Source organism: Pan paniscus, chromosome 7, assembly GCF_029289425.2.
Source record: "Pan paniscus chromosome 7, NHGRI_mPanPan1-v2.0_pri, whole genome shotgun sequence".
Taxonomy (NCBI): Eukaryota; Metazoa; Chordata; class Mammalia; order Primates; family Hominidae; genus Pan; species Pan paniscus.
The window spans coordinates 151,562,144-151,576,384 of record NC_073256.2 but is presented as its reverse complement, the minus strand read 5'-3'; the positions used below and the strand labels follow the sequence as shown (position 1 = coordinate 151,576,384).

General features: G+C 37.5%; 1 long non-coding RNA gene across 1 annotated transcript in view; it reads right to left on the bottom strand.

Annotated features, from left to right (window-relative positions):
- LOC134730946 (uncharacterized) overlaps window positions 1-13,966 on the bottom strand; it is a 121,563-nt gene extending 107,597 nt beyond the window's left edge. The window contains exon 1 of the long non-coding RNA XR_010112880.1: window positions 13,497-13,966. This is a non-coding gene — a long non-coding RNA (uncharacterized LOC134730946). The remainder of the gene's footprint in view (window positions 1-13,496) is intronic.
- Between the last annotated feature and the right edge of the window lie 275 nt (window positions 13,967-14,241).

Below are 14,241 nucleotides of genomic sequence, written 5' to 3'. Positions count from 1 at the left end.
GGGTGCACCACCATTTCACCAGCTGTCCTGGACCCTTCTGCCAACTTCTGGATTGTGTTTCCACATGGCCCTCTTGGATGTATGGTTGCTGGGCTATGCATTCCTCATCTGTAAGGCAGGTATAACACTACATATCCCCCAGGGAGAGGGAGGGGGTAACACTTTAAAATTATTTGTAAATTGTGAAATGGGTCGCAGTTTTAAAAGAGAACTTCTAGTATTAGGAAGCCATTATCAAATGGAATGACTAAGGTCTGGCTTATTTCACCTAAAACCAAGCAGTTTCTGGGTTAATGTGGTACGGCCTATCCTGTGGATGAGCCCCTCCCAGCAGCAGAGCGTGTCCATCTGTGACTGATGTCAGGAACTAGAAACAGCTGGGCATTGTGCACTTCACAGGTGGCTCCCTAGTAAGATCATTGTGCTTTGGAGAATGTTTCAGTTGCCATTCTCCATATAAATCTCTGATTTCAAAAGTCTAGGACTTAACTTACCTCCTGAGCCTGGGACGTTCTTCCTTTCCACAAGTTTCTTCCAAAATCTTATTCCCATGCCTTTCAGAAACCTCTTTAAATCCTCCCTTCCCCCACCTACTTGTACAGAAACCTTCAGGTCTTCTGACATCAAAGGCAAGTTTCTTGGTCATTTTATAATACTCAGCATTATTTGTATCTAAGTTAAAATACTTGCCTCTGATTTAAGATCTTGGAAGCCTTCCTTGCTAGATATTTAACACGTCAGGGCAAGGACAGCTTTTCTTCGCCTCTGTATTTTCACACCTGACATGATTTATGACTCTGAAAAGATATGGAGAAAGACAGAAAGAAAGAAACAGAGAGAAAGAGAAAAGAAAGAGAGGGAGAGAAAGAAAAGAAAAGAAAGGAAAAAAGAAGTTAGTTTTAAGGAAGGACATGCGAGGAAAGCCTGGAGATGGAATTTTGGTCTTGACAAAGTGGAATAGATGGGGTCAAAATGGAGAACATAAGAAAGGAAAAATGAGAAAGAAAAGCAAGCAAGCAAGCAGATTCATATGAGCACCTCTTTCTTGGCCATCCTAAACAGTCCTGCAATTAAGATAATTGTTTATACCAGGTCATGAAGCAGCCTTGCATTAAACATGTCCAGCCACACATATGACAGCTTACACCCGGAACACATTTTGGAAACAACAGGGATGGAACCCACAGTCATCTCCTTCTACCTGGAGCTTCACCCCAATCCCATCCCATTGTTAAAATGTTCTGTTTCACTCTGAGTTGAGGATCCTCTATGTGGTGGTCTGCATCATGTCCTTACATCTAGTAAAGCAATTATATTGCACTATGACTTTTTCCCCCACTTTGTGTTCCCTACTGAATCATGAGCTCTGCTCAAGGAGGGGGTTACACTGCGTACATTTCTTTTCAGTGACATCAGCTGGTAACCTTGGTAAGATGTTAAGTGAACAGACAGAGACAGCAAAAGAGTAGAGGTGGATGTTCCAAGAGATACGTAATAGAAGCAGAGCAGAAAGAAAGAGGCAGAAAGACTTCCCTGGGGTAGGATCTGACTATGTCTTCTCCTTACCGATTGCCACCTTCGTGTGAGTGTGTGGGTATGTGCAGGTACGTGTGCATGTATGGGTATGTGCAGGTACGTGTGCATGTACGTGTATGTGTATGCATAGATGTGATATTTATTGAATGCCTACCAGGTACAATGTTAGGCTTTTTGCATCAAAATTTCTGATCTTCACAATCTTGTATGATTTATCTTCCACATTTCATGGGGAACATAAAAGTCCATCAGAAGAGATGACTTTTATATGGCCAAGGTCACAAGGCAAAGTGAAGCCAGGATTTAAACCCAAGCTTGTTGGACTCAAAATCCATGTTCTTTTTATGGAGTAACTTTGACTTTGTATCCTGCATGCAACTTCGTCTCGAAATATCTTTTTTTCCTCCTGGTTTCGTTTGCAACAGGGTACTCTTTCACTTCCTTTCCTCCACAATCCTATTTCGTCAAACGTAGAGTTATCCCGAAAATATCACCGTCTTGGCCCAGACAGCTTCATTACATGTGCTGCTACCGAAGACATCATGTTAGAAAATTATACATTCTGGCAAGAAAATGCCCAATATATCATTTTCAGATCAAATTCACTGAAAGCTTTGCACATTAATAGATCAAAGGAAAACCCACAGAATGTCAGTGAGCTGTCAGTCCTGTAATGTGAAACCTTCTCTCACCTCTGCTGATGCCCAAATATATTTGTAAGCAAACAATTACTTCATAAAATATTCTCTTCAGATTCTACACTGCCCAATTTGTCTAAGAAACCTAGAATCTGTGTCAGAAGAGAAACCAAAGCAAGATTGTTCTGGTTTATCTCAATTAAGAGTTTGCCAACCTGTGGTTATGGAAATATCTCCTGTTTCATAGGAACACCATTCCCAGGAGAAGAGTGCAAAAATCAATAAGGAGTTCCAATGCACTTTTATTTCCACAAAGGTCTCCCTTCACATCATCAAAATTCATGGTGCAGCCTCTTAAACTAGTTACTAAAGTCTTACCATCAGGTAAATAGAAAAATTAAAAATAATATTTTTAAAAACACACACACCTGGAGCTCCTCAGTGGTAGGAGCCATGCCTTATCTATGTCAAATTTCTGGTTCAAATTTACATTCATCTGTAGCACCTGATACAGAGTAAGTACTCATTAATTTTGCTTTCAATTGAATTTAAAATCAATTGTCAAAGTTCCTTCCTCCTTTCCTTTCCTTCCATTTAGTTTCTATATTTATTTTATTTAAAGTATGTACTGAATTTACAAAGTCCTATATCTCTCCATGGCTTGTTACAGGAAAATAAAATAAAAAGGCGCTGCAAACCTCTCCTATCCCTTTCACCCATTCTGCAGAAGCAACACGCTTTGAACTCGTGTACCTGATTGGTGTTTCTAAATGCCTGGGTAGATTGTTACCGATTCATTAGTCCCTCTGAAGTAGTATCAATTCACTTTTCACAAAAGAACATGAGGAATTTGCTGGATTGCACACCCCCACCTTTCACTCTGCTCACCCTGGAAAATGACTTTCCACCTTAAAAATTATCTTAAGAGGGCATTCTTGCATTTTCTTCCTCAATGCACTTCATTGCCCCACAACTGATGTTTAGGACAACCTTGCTGTCGCTTTAGTACATTTTCCCTTAGGATTTCCTCTCTTTCATATAAGTAAACCAAAAACCTGAGCTTTGGTTCTGATACAGAGCCCAGGAGTCACTGTTCTTTAAAGGTAGATATCTTCATTTGAATTCTGACAGCAGCTACTATGCAGAGCTGTTAAAATGTATACTTCTGGCCAGGCGCGGTGGCTCACGCCTGTAATCCCAGCACTTTGGGGGGCCGAGGCGGGCGGATCACCAGGTCAAGAGATCAAGACTATCCTGGCCAACATGGTGAAATCCTGTCTCTATTAAAAATATTTTAAAAATTAGCTGAGTGTGGTGGCAGGCACCTGTAGTCCCAGCTACTTGGGAGGCTGAGGCAGGAGAATCACTTGAACCCAGGAGGAAGAGGTTGCAGTGAGCTGAGATCACGCCATTGCACTCCAGCCTGGGTGACAGAGTGAGACACTTTCTCAAAAAAAAAAAAAAAATGTATACTTCCCATTTCCCCATCCCCAACTCTGTTTGTTTTTATCATCATGGCTACGCAGGCAACATTAACAGCTGATGTCATGTACACTATGTCATATGGATTATGTCACATATATCACAATCATTTTACTTTGCTACCTTACATTTCGTTTTTCTCTAAGTTATTGTTGGGTTTGGTTTGCCTGATGACTTACTTTTAAAATATATTTCTATTTCTTCAATGAGAACACATGGACACAGGAAGGGGAACATCACACACCGGGGCCTGTTAGGGGGTGGGAGGCAAGGGGAGGGACAGCATTAGGACAAATACCTAATGCATGCAGGGCTTAAAACCTAGATGACAGCTGGGCGTGGTGGCTCACACCTGTAATCCCAGCACTTTGAGAGGCCAAGGCGGGCAGATCACGAGGTCAGGAGATCGAGACCATCCTGGCTAACACGGTGAAACCCCATCTCTATTAAATTACTCGGGCGTGGTGGTGGGCGCCTGTAGTCCCAGCTACTCGGGAGGCTGAGGCAGGAGAATGGCGTGAACCCAGGAGGCGGAGCTTGCAGTGAGCCGAGATTATGCCACTGCACTCCAGCCTGGGCGACAGAGCAAGACTGTCCAAGTGTGTGTACACTTGGAGCTCCTCAATGGTAGGAGCCATGCCTTATCTATGTCAAATTTCTGGTTCAAATTTATGTTCATCTGTAGCACCTAACACAGAGTAAGTACTCATTAATTTTGCTTTCAATTGAATTTAAAAATCAACTGTCAAAGTCAGAAAACATAAGAAGTAATTAAAATCATAACAACAATGAAAAACCCTTCATCAGTATTCACTATATTCCATAAAATTCACATATTTATAACTTTTAAATTATTACCATTCTTCTGCTAACAAAACTGAATTGCAGGTGAGGGAGGCCAGAAAAAAAGTAGTAACTGCAACAGCAATATCAACCATGGCAACGATAAATATTTGTGTAGTACGTTAAGTTTACAGATTTTTACAATGTATAACTTGACATTTTAACCAAATATAGACAATGTAATAAATGCTTTAAGGTATGAGAATTAAGATTAGACTGACTTAGATTAAATTTCAAACTTTGGAATTTATTACCTCAGTTATCCTAGGCAAGTGAATATAGTCAGAGATTCAGTCTTTTCATCTCTGATATGTTATCTGTCATGTAAAGTTGAGAAATATAGTGTATGTAAAATACCACACACATGAAAGCAACTCAATGAACAGAAGCCATTATGAAATGTGTTATATTAGTATTCTTGCTAGTATCCTTACTTATGAATATATTAAAATATATAATGCACTGTCTAACACATTATTAATGTTCAGTATAAGTTTGCTCTTCACTGTCTTCACTTACTGGACTTTCTACCCTTGAGAGAATGAATGGTAATGGAGTGAGGCATGCTTATACAGACCTCCTGGCAACTCTCACTTTGTGTCATTTCATTGTATGTTATTTCATTTCGCTTCGCATCATTTTTATTTCATTTAACTTTACTTGACAAATTTTCTGTCATTAAAAATATTTTCTGCACACACAGAAATTAGCTAATATATGTAAACATTTATGTTTATATTAGCTATAAGCATACACTTCATAATTTTCTATATTTGCAGAAGAGTAAGCAGTTTCTTGAAGCTTAGTGGACCAAAAACCATCTTGGGCTTAATGTGACAGAGGCAATTGAACTGAGTCTTACAGAAAGAATATAGTTTGGACACAAAGATAGGGGTCATATCAGTGTCTGGCATTTTGGGTTGCAGTGAAGCATTAGGAAAGTCAAGGAGGTGGGCAAGCATTAAAACATCATTGCCCAAAGCAGCCACCTTGTCACAAAATCCAATAAGAAGGCTCAGAACTATTTCTGCTATTTACAAAGAGAAATGTTTTTCAGAGCATATGGTTTGGACTCTGTTCAGCTAGTACTCAATTATCCCTGCAGCAAAAGGATTAGTTCCAAACGCTGGACAAAATATGGTGAAAATATGGTCACTGCATTTTCCTTTTAGTGGTAGAACAATGGGTTTTGGCAGCACATAATTCAGTTATTACTTTATTGAATGATTAATCAAGCAAAGGCATATTAAGCTCCAATTGTGTGCCAAGTAGTATACTCAGCAATGGAGATACACTGGTAAGTAAGTCCAACCCAGTGCCTGACCTCAAGAAATTCAATATGGTGAAGACAAATAGATAGATCATCACAATACATTGTAGCAAATGATCAATTATCTATTAAGAACAATAATACCTCTCACAATAATGACAAAATTATTAAACACTGAAGAATAAACTTAAAGTGGAGCTAGAGGGAAGGGGACAGAGTAGGAAGCACCAGGAATCTTTCCCTATAACTAGACAACAAGTGCACTAGCAGGTTCTGTATAACTATTTTGGAACTCTGGAGTCTACTGAAAGCTTCCAACGTCCATGGAAAGGCTTGGAAAATAAATTATAGTTTACTTCGGTCAATTTCACCTCTTAGCATGGTAGCAGCCACCCATCCTCCATCCCCAGACTACCTTATGACAGGCAGCTGTGCCTGTGTTCTAAGAGTAGCTTGCATGCAACTTGCAATAGCCAGGGTGGGGAAAAAAAGGATTCTGTTTTCTAAATATCATGGATTAGTGCTCTGATCAATGATTACTGCTTCTGATCTCAGAGATGCAGTTGTAGAGGTGGGCAGTCATTTTTGCAAGCTCCTCTCCCTCTGGTGGAAGGAACTTCCAGGGGAGTTAAAGGGTCAGTGACGAGTATCCTTTTTGTTTCCGTTTATCTTTCTTTTCCACCTTTGGGAGCAAAACACTTAACCAAAACCACTAAAGCACAAAAACACAAAAGCCACTTATTTACATTTTGAATGTAAATAAGCCAAACACTTATTTACATTCAAAAATAACCACAAATACAACGGAATTTACTGTGCATGCCAAGAAAGAGGCACAGGCTCTGAAAATAGGAAGACTTTATACATTAGGCTGTCTCTGGCACAGAGCCATCTTACAACAATCAAAACAACAACAAAAATAGAAAACTCTAGAGAAGGAAAAGAATTGGATCTCCACAGTTACATTTGCCATATATATATATATATACACACACACACACACCATATATATGTATATACCATATATATACACACCATATATATACCATATATATATAGTTTTCAACAAAAAAATCACAGATCATACAGAGAAATGGGAAAGCATGGCCCATTCAGAGGAAAATTAATAAATTAACAGAAATTTTCCCTGAGAATTACCAGATGGTAGAATTACCAGGCAAAGACTTTAAAACAACTGTCATAAAAGTGCTTGAAAAATTAAAAGAAGACATGGACAAAATCAAGTAAACAACGTATTGACAAATTGTCAATATCAATAAAGAGATAGATAACACACAATAAATAATCAAAAAGAAATTCTGAAGCAAGAAATATAATAACTAAAATAAGGGATTTAAAAGTTGATTTGAGCAGTCAGAAGAAGCAGTCAGTGAACTTGAAGATAGGACAATAGAAATTATTGAGTCTGAGAAACAAAGAAAAAAATGTTTTAAATGAACAGAGACTAAGGGACTTGTGGGACATCATCAAGCAGAATGACATATGCATTGTGGGATTTTAAGAAGAGAGAGAGAAAGGGCCAGAGAGATTATTTGAAGAAATAATGACTGAAAACATTTCAAATTTGATAAAAGACATGAATATAAACATCCAAGAAATGAATTCCAAGAAAAACTCAAAGAGGCATACATTAACACACATTAAAATCAAAATGTTGAAAGCCAAAGACAAAGAGATGCTTCAAAGCAGCAAGACAGAAGTGACTCATCACATACAATGGATCCCAATAAGATTATCAACAGATTTCTCATCAGAAACCATGGAGGCCAGAAAGAAATGGGTTGATATATTCGAAATACTGAAGGAAAAAACAAAAAAAGACTATCAATCAAGAATTCAATATCTGGCAAAACTCTCCTTCAGAAGTGGGCATGATTATTGTGTAATCTCTTTTTTTTTCCATTATGAGGTCCAGCATATCCCCTAGTTGAATTATGCTGAGAATTAACCATTATTAATAACCTGGAAGCCAGCAGGGAGGAGAAGGCAACTCCTGATAAGGGTTCCTACTGCCTAGTTAGAGAGAAATCTAATCTCTGCAACAGTCTCCTTTAATGGTGATTTGCTAGCTCTTAATAGGGTGGGTGGATTGTTTTTGCAACCTCTACTCGTCTGAGGTCAGGGATGTCTGTAAAGCCAAAATTCTCAGGGACACCTACCCAGATGTTCCCATCCCACTTTTAGGGTCCCAGATTTTTCTCACCAGGGCCCTGACTTCAGCATAACAGAGCTTTCTCTTTTTACCACTTGAGAGCCTCTGGACCTCTGTGACTCTAACAGGTTTTGAGTCTACTCAGTTGTGAGTCCTCTTCAATTTCAGGATATATATAAGTGTCTCTTTGTGAGCTACCAAAGGGCACTTTGACTCTGATACTTAACCTTTAACTCTTCATTAGCTATTGTTAGTATCTCGTTAATTCTCTACAGGACTTCAGTATAACTTAATAATTGCTTACAAATCCACTGTTTTTGAAGGCCTTGTCTCTTTCATATCTTCCAAGTGTTCGAATTATCATACAAGCAAAAGTACTATCCTCCATCATGACATTTTTTTCAGGTAACCACTGATGAAATCTTCAACAATTTGGACTCCACTTTATGCCAGGGACAATCTGTACTCCACATTTCATATAGGATATTATCTTCCTTGCTAGTCAAGTGGTGAATGATCCAGTTCTCAAGTCCCATTCTACCCGTTTTCTCAGACTACTTCCAGTGACATTTCTGTCAGTTCTAATACTCCGAGAAGCATAAACCAATATGGAATTAGATATTCAAGAAATATATTGAGGGAAAAACCTATAATGAATAAAGGATAAGGGAAAACAGTAATAGAGAGATTATTATGATGCAGATCTGATATCTGTCAATGAGATAGAGAAGAGGAAAGTTTGAATCTCAGAGCACAGTGCATTTGTAACTCTAAGACTAATGGGGATTTCTCAAGCAGAGGCTGCTTCATATTGAGTAGGAATATCCCGGTCCTAGTCCTCCACCATGTTCAGTCATTGGCTGGGGGCATCCTGGGGGATGCATGGCCTCAGAGTTCAGGGGGCAGCAGTTAGGGCTGTCAGAAACTCTGACTTTACAGCAAATTCTTTTGGTGGAGATCTGAGTAGAACATGTCCATGTTCATTACACTGATTTAAAAATGAACCTGGAAAATAAAAACAGGAGCAACTGAGAAGTATTTGAAAAAGAATAACAGTGAAACTGACTAGCTGTACTAGTTGAAAAACTTACTCTAGCACTGTAAGTATTTCAACAATGAGCTAACATGTAGGTTCGTCTCTTAATATCTAGATTCACCACCTTCTCATTTGTTCTCCTTGACTATGGAGGCTGGAGAGCTAAATATGTCAGTTCCCCAATGTCTCCTGCAGGTGGAAGGAAGAGGCTACCTAACTCATTGTGGACCAATGAGGTGTAAGCAGATATCTGTTGGGGATATTGTGAGTTTTCTGGGAGCCACTATTGCCAAGGATGGCAACTCCACCTCATTTGTGGCTTAGGCTGACCACCCTTGAATTTTGTGTTATGTGATATTAATAAATCCTTACTTGATCAAGATATTTCAATTGATTATGTCACCTAAATTAAATTCTCTTTGGATGAAACATGTAGATGAAACATCCAAAGAGAAAACAAATTCTCTTTGGATGAAACATTTTTTGTTAAAATAATAGGTCATTTTAACAGCATTGAGAGCTAAAAGCAGACCCATGACTCTATGGAAACTTAATATTTCAAAGTTGGCACATCAAATTAGTGAAGAGTAGATGGATAATTATTGGTGTTGGGACAACTATATACTGGACAAAACAATTTCTTTACACTATACACAATAATACAGTTCATATTGAATTGCGGTTGGTATTAAAAGTAACAGGAGAAATTTGGAGTACGTGAGATTTTCTAAATAACTCAAAGTATAAAGTCATAAGGAAAATAATGATCTGTCTATTACATTACTATTGAAGATTTCTGGATCACAAAAAGCCCCATAAACAAAGTTAAAACTCAAATGACAGGCAAATGCATGTGACATATCTTGACAGCCATAGACATAGAGATAGAGAGATTATTAAAATCCATAATATGTAAGGTACTCTTCTATACCAATAAGGCAAAACAATATCTCGATTAAAGGTATATGGGCAAGCAATTTCTGGAAGAGAAACTATAAATGAGATTAATAAATGAAAGGACAATCTCACTGGTAATTAGAGACATACAAATTTTTAAAATGGCTATCATTTTTGACCCATCAAATTGATGAAATTTTTAAAAGGATGGATAAAATTAAAAGTGTGTGTGACAATGTAGAGATACAGGCATTTTTATGCACTTTGTTGGAAGTGTAAATTTGTAAGCCTCTTTGGAAGGCAATCTACCATGTTAATTACAAGTGAAAGTGCACATGACCTCTGCTTGCTAAGACTGATGTTACTGCCACTGTCCGTCATAGAGGAGCATGGGATGCAAAAGATCTGAGGTACAAGGGATCTTTGCCAAATCAAGAATAGGTGAACTGTGGCTTCAAAATTATTTACCATAAAGAAGAAATTATAGGAAAGAGGAATAAGATGAACATTTTTCAGGTATGTAATTCTGAAACCATATGATTAGCTTTGGGAGATACTGAGGCTTTGGGTGGCCAGAACAGACAGTGAGTGTGGACAAAAAATGAGAGATAAAACTAGAGAGTTAGGAAGAAACTAAGTCACAAAGGGCTTGAGTGTCTTGGAGATAAAGGGCTTGGGTTCACAATGCCATGAGGAACCAGTGAAGAAAGTGACCTTACTTGATCGTTAAGAGGCTCCCTTTAGTTGCAGTTTAATTGGTACAATAGAGAGAGGAAAGTCTAGGAGGAAAACAATGAGAACCAGAACACAGAGAATAGTCAGAAGATGGGAAGGTGGGCCCAGAAATGAGAAATTCTGTGTAAATCAGATTAACTGACTCACCCAGTACCATGAAAAAACATTCATAGCAGAGTTGTGAGGAACACTTACATCTAAAATAGAAAAGAATGGTAGGTAAGAAAAAGCAAGTGCATGTTTGGGAAACTGTCTAGGAAATGTCAAATGCTTTATTTTATGTGACCTCAAAATGAGAAGCTCTCTTTCCCCATGCATGGTGTAATTGGACCTGATCAAAATTATTCAATGGTTTGAATTTGCTGCAGCTAGGAAATGGGGAGAGAGAAATGGGCTTAAAGTCAGTTAAACTTGCAATCTAAGTATAGTTCTGCAGCTTTCTAGTTATGAGATGTTGGGCAAGTCTCTTGACTCATTTAAATTTCAGTTTCCTCAAATATAAAATGAAAGAGACAGTATTTTGTTTCATCTTGGTTGTTCTGAGGTTTAAACACAATAATATATATGAAGGAGGCTTATAAAATACAAATGCAATTTTAAATGTGGCTAAAAGTAGTTAAGAGATAGTGTATCTGGATTCTTAAGGTTTGCAGGTGCATTCTTGTAAGCTGTTATGAATAAAAATGTCTAAAATCTACACAAATAAGTGCTGCTTGTCTAAGACCCATATTAGATTTTACGTAATTATGTAGTATTTCTGTCTCCAACTATGACTGCAAATTTTTTGTGGGTCAAGCCTCTCCTTTGTTCCTTCTTTTGTATCACTGCACAGAGCCTAGCTTAACATGGGGGTGGTACAAATTCATATTTATCAAATGCAATTAGACATTGTACTAGATAATTTGGAATATGTTAATATGTAGACTAGTGATTGCTAGTTTAGTTTTAACCTGAGAAAACTGATGCTCAGAAAGATGCAGTGATTTGCTCAAGACACACAGTTATTAAATGGTGAAATGGGATATAACCTCTGGTATTTCTGACTGCAAAACTCATCTTCTGTGAAGAACTAAATTAAGTTGTATTTAATTCCTGAGCTGCGGTTCCTTCATAAATGAGCTTAGGTTTACAATCTGAATTTGGTCTTACAACTCTAGGCAGTGCTCCGGTCTGCCACGTTATACACTGGGCAAGTGAAAGTGTAAGAGGTACTCCGGGTGACCTGTCCAATTAGAAGAAGAACCAATGTCCTATATATTAACCTCAGAGGAAGAAAAGACTTCTTAGTGTTTTCACAGTAGGATGCTGTACTTAATAACCCTGAATCTGAAAAATCAAGAACATAAAAAAAAGTCCTAATTACAACTTTTCAGGCATCTGGGGGAGGTCCAAGAATTAGCTATTTTTTCTTCAGTAAAATGAGAGAATGTTAGACCTGGTAGGCAATCAGAGATTGTCTAGTACATCTGGCTTTAATATCAGATGAGAAAACTGAGTCCCAGTGAAGTCAAATAACATCTCCCAGATTATACAGGAAGTTAGTGGCGGAGCTGGAAATAGATTCCATTTACCTGTCTTTCAGGAAAAAAAAAAAAAAAATCTTTCCACCATGGTTTTTGGCAGTCTGAGATAAAACATTAAGGCCACACAATTCTTACAAAAGCAAATTGAAACACTGAAGGTTCTATCATATTTTGAACTTATTCTATCCCCTTCCCCTTATACCATTGTACTGCACATAAAATGGTGTATCAATAAATTGTTAATTATTTGATTAAAATAGTAGATTGGAATTTGCTTTAGTCATTTACAGGAGGAAAAATAAAAACAAACAGAGGAGTTTTGCATGCAGTATGTCTAAGTAGTTCCTCCCAGACATGATCCTCCAACAGGTAATGTAATATAATAGTGAGGGAAAAACAAAACATGGCCCAAAGTTACTAGAAATAAACAAAACCAGGCAGACTCTGGCTGGAAGACTGGATGACATGCAATAAGTGGCCCTTTTTATTTTTATTTTTTCACTTTTAGCTTGAAAGCAGGTTAAAGTCAGTGCCATGTTGGATGGCTACATCAAACCAACAAAACACAGCTAAAAAAATAAAAATAAAAAACAACAATAAAAAAAACTACCAACCAAAACTACCAACCAAAAAAAAAAAAATAAAGAAATTTACCATCTTTCTGGCTCATAGAACCAAAGGACAGAGAGTGGAGCAACCACAATGATTGGAAAATAAGGGAGCATGACTGGAAGGAGGGAACAAAAATTTAAAGTATAAATTCTGTCCAAATCTCAAGTGATTCATGAACTACGCAAGTGTGAGACAGATTCTAGCTAAGGAGGAAATTTAAGCTTTTACTTAAAAGCTAGAGTTTGCAATTTGAGTCTAATCAAATTAAATCCTTGATAAAAACAAAGCAAACCGACAGATAAAATTATATTTCAGAAGAATATAACATCTAGAACCTCCAAATCTAACATTAATATGTCCAAGACATGACAACAAAAATTACTCAACAGATGAAGATCCAGGAATGTCATTAATTCTCAAAAGACAATCAACATCCATCAATCTTGAAATGATTAATGGGAGTTATCAAATATTTTAAAGCAGTTACTGTAATTATATTCAAAAAAGCAAGGAAAATAAACTTGTAGTCAATAAAAAGATGGGAAGTCTCATTAGAGAAATGGAAACTTAAAGAATGAAATAGAAGTTTTAGAACTGAATAACACTATTTGAAAAAATAAGCCTATTTCATTTCTAAGATTGTCATATATTATAGGTCTGTCTTGCAGAAAAAAGAAGAAAAAAAAAGAACAAACATGGCTGAGACTTATTGGAAGTTAGAAGGAGGGCAGAACATACAGTGCACACCTACCTGGATGAGGAGCTGCAAGACTTGCAGAGGGTGCTGAGAAGCAATGGGTTTTCCTTTGCCTAGAGTGCTATTTCCCAAATTAAATTCCCTAAGATGTCAACAGATGTTACCAAAAAATGGTATATGAAATTAATAAAAGAGAGGTTTTTAAAATCTGCTTTTTAAAAACTGAAGTACTTCTTGAAGCTCTCAAAAACAAAACAAAACAAAACATGCAAATGTGTGATTTGAGTCTCTAAGAAGAGGGATGCAAAGCAGGTTCCAAACATATTCAACTACAGAAACCTTTCTATTCCAGGGCATGTAAAGGAACTCGTGTTCTGCAGAACACACTTTTGGAAACAGTAGGATAGAATCCAATCTTCTTGTCATAGAATTCAAAGCTCTTTGCCATTTAGTCCCAGCTGTTCAAACTCATTACCTTTCAGGATTCCTCATAAGATGTATTAACACATAAGACTTTATGTTTTAGCAATCATGATGTATTCTTTGTTTTGTATGCCAAAGCACCCTTACCTCATCATTTATGCAACCTCTCTACACACGTAGAATGCTTTTCTGCAATGTTGTATCTTCTAGTCCTATCTCAATGATTATAGTACCCCCTGAGAAGTATGAGCATAACACAATCTGTGCATTTTCATTGTGAGATGGCACAGCATGTGGGGAATTAGTCATCATCACAGTGATTAAGCTCTGGGCGATGTGAAAAACGTTGGCTGAGTTCTAGCCCAAGAATGGACAT